This window comes from Pteronotus mesoamericanus, unplaced genomic scaffold (assembly GCF_021234165.1).
Source record: "Pteronotus mesoamericanus isolate MK-2021 breed Mesoamerican mustached bat unplaced genomic scaffold, CSHL_Meso_final scaffold_54, whole genome shotgun sequence".
Taxonomy (NCBI): domain Eukaryota; kingdom Metazoa; phylum Chordata; class Mammalia; order Chiroptera; family Mormoopidae; genus Pteronotus; species Pteronotus mesoamericanus.
The window spans coordinates 54668233-54673778 of record NW_026555321.1 but is presented as its reverse complement, the minus strand read 5'-3'; the positions used below and the strand labels follow the sequence as shown (position 1 = coordinate 54673778).

At 37.4% G+C, this 5546-nt stretch overlaps 1 non-coding gene across 1 annotated transcript; it reads left to right on the top strand.

Moving 5' to 3' along the window:
* The first annotated feature begins 575 nt into the window (after positions 1-575).
* On the top strand, positions 576-682 carry LOC129061160 (U6 spliceosomal RNA). Its single transcript, XR_008528110.1, has one exon. It is a non-coding gene; the product is annotated as a U6 spliceosomal RNA (small nuclear RNA).
* Positions 683-5546: the final 4864 nt, after the last annotated feature.

Sequence of the window (5546 nt, the reverse complement as noted above, 5' to 3'; positions counted from 1 at the left end):
TGCTAAAATCATGAACAAAGTGCAACCATTTAATATAAAAACACTCAGCAAATTGGGAATAGAGGGATCATACATTAGCATAATAAAGGCCATATACAAGAAACCTACTGCCAATATTAAGCTCAATGGGCAAAAACCAAAAACATTTTCCTTAAGATTAGGAACAACTCACAGGTGCCTGCATTTCACTAACTCCTATGCAAAATAATACCAGAAGTTCTATGGAAGCCAGAGTGATTAGACAAGAAAAAGAAATAAATGCATCCAAATTGGAAAGGAGGAAGTAAAACTGTCATTATTCACAGATGGCATTATGTGTACTCAGAAAATCCTAGAGTCTAAACAAAAAATACTTGAACTAATAAGTGAGTACAGCAAAGAAGCAGGATACAAAGTCAATATTGAGAAATTGATGACATTCTTGTACAACAAAAATGAAGTATCAGAAAGGGAAACTAGGAAAGGAATTCCATTTACTATAGCAATGAAAAAATAAGGTACCTAGGAATAAACTTAACCAAGGATGTAAAAGACCTATATTCAGAAAAAGATAGAACACTGAAGAAAGAAATTGAGTGCTCGCTTCGGCAGCACATATACTAAAATTGGAACGTTACAGAGAAGACTAGCATGGCCCCTGCGCAAGGATGACATGCAAATTCGTGAAGCGTTCCATATTTTTTAGAAGGAAGGAAATAGTCAAGATTAGAGCAGAACTGAATGACATAGAGACGAAAAGAACAATTCAGAGGATCAACCAAACCAGAAGCTGGTTCTTTGAAACGATAAATAAAATTGACAAGCCTTTAAGCAGACTCATCAAGACAAAAAGGGAGAGGACCCAAATTCATAATATCAGAAATGAAAGAGGAGAAATAACAACTGATACCACAGAAATACAAAGGATCATCAGAATCTACTATGAACAATTATATGCCAAGAAACATGAAAACCTTGATGAAATGGATAAATTTTTAAAAAGTATAATCTTCCAACACTAAAGGAGGAAAAAACAGAAAGCTTGAACAGACTGATAACAGCTGGGGAAATTGAAGCAGTAATCAAGAAACTCCCTGCACACAAAAACCCAGGGCCAGATGGTTTCACAGGAGAATTTTACAAAACATTTAAGGAAGAGCTAACCCCTGTCCTTCTCAGACTATTCCAAAAAATCCAAGAGGAAGGAAGACTCCCAAACTCTTTTTATGAGGCCAGCATCATCCTAATCCCAAAACCAGAGAAAGACCCTACAAAGAAAGAAAACTAGAGGCCAATTTCGCTGATGAACGTAGATGCTAAAATCCTCAACAAACTATTGGAAAACTGCATCCAGCAATACATTAAAAAGATTATCCACCATGATCAAGTGGGATTCATCCCAGGGATGCAGGGATGGTTCAATATACACAAGTCAATGAACATAATACATCACATAAGTAAAAGAAAAGACAAAAACCGCATGATCATCTCGATAGATGCAGAAGAAGCATTCGATAAGGAACAGCACCCATTTATGATCAAAACACTCAGCAAAATGGGAATAAATGGGGCATTCCTCAATGTAATAAAGGCCATATATGAAAACCTACAGCCAACATCACACTTAATGGGCAAAAACTGAGAGATTTCCCACTAAGATTGGGAATATGACAAGGATGTCTGCTTTCACCACTTCTTTTCAACGTCATATTGGAAGGCCTAGCCACAGCGGTCAGACAAGAAAAAAAAAAAGGGATCCAAATTGGAAAGGAAGAAGTTAAACTATCATTGTTTGCTGATGGCATGATAGTGTACACAGAAAACCCTGTAGACTCTACCAAAAAACTCCTCAACTTAGTAAGTGAATTTGGCAAAACAGTAGGCTACAAAGTCAATATTCAGAAATCAAAGCCATTTTTGTACACCAGCAATGCAATAGAAAAAGAAGAAATCCGAGAAAAAATACCATTCGCTATAGCAAAAAGAAAAATAAAGTACCTAGGCATAAATTTAACCAAAGACGTAAAAGACCTGTGCACAGAAAACTATACAACATTGAAAAAAGAAATTAGGAAGACACAAATAAATGGAAGCATATACCGTGCTCATGGAACGGAGGAATTAATATCATCAAAATGTCCAAACTACCCAAACCAATTTGTAGATTCAACACAATCCTTATTAAGATAACAATGACATGTTTCACAGAAATAGAACAGACATTTCAAAAATTTATATGGAACCATAAATGAACCCAAAAAGCCTCAGCAATTTTGAGAAAGAAAAACAAAGTAGAAGGGATCACAATACCACACATCAAACTATACTACAAAGCAACTGTACTCAAAACAATCTGGTACTGGCACAAGAACAGACCCATAGACCAGAGGAACAGAATAGAAAGCCGAGAAAGAAGCCCAGGTCTCTATGGGCATCTAATATTTGACAAAGGGAGCAGAAGCATAAAATGGAGCAATAATAGCCTCTTCAACAAATGGTGTTGGGAGAGCTGGACGACTACATGCAAAGAATTGAAATTGGATAATCAGCTGACACCATACACAAAAATAAACTCAATATGGATAAAAGACTTAAATATAAGTTGCAACACCATCACAGTCCTAGAGGTGAACTTTGGCAGGAAACTCTCAGATATCCCACGCAGCAATTTTTTTCACTGATATGTCTCCTAAAGCAAGGGATATAAAGGAAAGAATAAAGAAGTGAGACCTCATCAAAATAAGAAGCTTCTGCATGGCTAAAGAAAGCATCATCAAAATGAAAAGGGAGCCAACCATGTGGGAAATATATTCGCTAATGGTACATCAGATAGAGGTTTGATCTCCAAGATATATAAAGAACTCATTCGACTCCACTCCAAGAAGACAAACGATCCAATAAAAAAATAGGCAAAGGACCTGGGCAGACACTTTTCCAAGGAGGAGCTATAGAAGGTCCAGAGGCATTTGAAGGATGCTCAGCATCACTAGCCATCAGAGAAATGCAGATCAAAACCACCATGAGGTACCACCTCACACCCGTCAGAATGGCCATCCTAAACAGATCAATAAGCAAGCGGCCCTAGCGAGGCTGTGGAGAAAAGCGAACCCTAGTACACTGTTGGTGGAAATGCAGACTGGTGCAGCCACTGTGGAAAGCAGTGTGGAATTTCCTCAAAAAGCTGAAAGTGGAACTGCCTTTTGATCCAGTGATTCCCTTGCTGGGATTATACCATAAGAATCCCAAAGCGCCAATTCAAAAGAACCTATGCACCCCAATGTTCATAGCAGCACAATTTACAATAGCCAAGTGTTGGAAGCAACCTAAATGCCCATCAGTAGATGAGTGGATCAAAAAATTATAGTACATTTACACAGTGGAATACTACACAGCAGAAAGAAAAAAAGTACTACTTAACTTCGCGACAGCATGGATGGAACTGGAGAGCATTATGCTAAGTGAAATAAGCCAGGGGGCGAAAGATATATACCATATGATCTCACCTATAAGTGTAACCTAACCAACAATACAAAGATGCAAGGAACATAAGACCAGCAACACTGAAAGGAAAAGAAACCAAGAGAAACAAGAGGGAAGGGGGCGGGGGTAGGGGAAAAGGAAGGGAAGGGGAAAGTCAAGGAACATATAGCAAAGACTCATGGACAAAACCAAAGGTGAAGAGTTGAGAGAGGGAGGAAGGAAGGGTGGGGGCAAGGGAAAGTGGTGGGGGGTAGGCAGAGACAAATGTATTTGAAAAAATAAATTAATTTTTTAAAAAATAAAAAGGAAGGAAACAGGAATATACAAATAAATGATTCATATACCATATTCATGGATTAAAAATTAACATCATTAATATGCACATACTACCTAAAGCAATCTAGATTCTATGCAATTCCTCTTAAAATACCAATAGAATATTTCACATATCAAAAAAAATATTCCATTAATTTATTTAGAACCAAAAAATATCCCAATAGCCTCAGCAATCCTGGGAAATGAGAACAAAGTTGGAAGGATCAAATACCTGATATTTAACTATATTACACGGGCACTGTAATCAAGAGAGTCTGATATTGACATAAAAATGGACATATAGATTAATGTAAGAGGATAGAGAGCTCAGACAAACCCATGTCTCTATGGTCAGTTAATATTTGACAAAGGGGGTCGGAGTGTACAGTGGAGTAAAAATAATGTCTTCAATAAATCATGTTGAGAAAACTGGACTGGTACATGTCAAAAAAAAAAAAGAAGAAGCTAGACCACCAACTTACACCATACACCAGAATAAACCAAAATAGATAAAGGACTTAAATATGTCATGATACCATAAAAGTCCTAGCAGAAATCATTGGCAGTAAAATTTCAGACATCCTGTGAAGCAATATTTTTGCTGACATATCTCCTGGGGCAGGGAAATAAAGGAAAAAAAATAAATAAGATTACACCAAATTAAAAAGATTCTACACAGCTAAAGATATGATCATCAAAATGAAAAGGAAACCAGTTGTGTGGGAGAACATATTTGCCAATAATACACTGGGCAAGGGCTTAATCTCCAAAATACTTAAAGAACTCATGTGACTCCACATGTGAAGACAAACAATACAATTAAAAATGGGCAAAAGAAGTGAATAGACTCATCCAAAGAGCACATACAGATAGCCCACGGACATATGGCAAAGATGCTCAACATCACTAGCCATCACAGAGGTGCAAACTAAAACTACAAAGAGATGTCATCTCAGACTGGTGAGAATGGCCATCATCATTAACAAATCAACAAACAACAAATGCTGGTGAGGATTTGGAGAAAAGGGAACCCTAGAGCACTATTGGTGGCAATGCAGACTGGTGCAGCCACTGTGGAAAACAGTATAGAATTTCCTCAGAAAACTAAAGATGGAACTGCCTTGTGACCCAGTGAATCCTCTACTGGGAATGTACTTAAGAATCCTGAAACACTAATTCAAAAGAACTTATGCAGCCTTATGTTCATAGCAGCGCTACTTACTACAGCTAAGTGTTGGAGACCAAGTGCCCATCAGTAGATGAGTGGATTAAAAAATGTGTTACATTTACACAATGGAATTTTGCTGGAATGGAATTTGCTGCAGAAAGAAAGGAGAAAGTCCTACCTTTTTCAATAGTGTGGATGGTACTAGAGAGCATTATGTTAAGTTAAATAAGCCCACTGGTGAAAGACAAATACCATGTGACTTCACTTATAACTGGAAAATAATGAACAAAATAAACTAAGGAGAAAAACAGAACCAGAGACATGGAACAGACTGATAGCTGTGGGAGGTGAAGAGGGAGGAGGGAATTGTGGAAGGAAGGGGAAAGGACTAGACATTCATAACATGTGTGAACGACTCATGGGCATGGACAATGGAGAAAGGGATTGACTGTGGGCAAAAGGGGTGGGCTGAGTGGAGGACAAAAGAGAAAAAACAAATTGGGACAACTTTGACAGAATAAACAATGAAAAATAAAAATATTATTAATTGCAAAAAAAGAAATAATAGACATATAAAGAAAATTGCTGACTTAACATAAGTGGT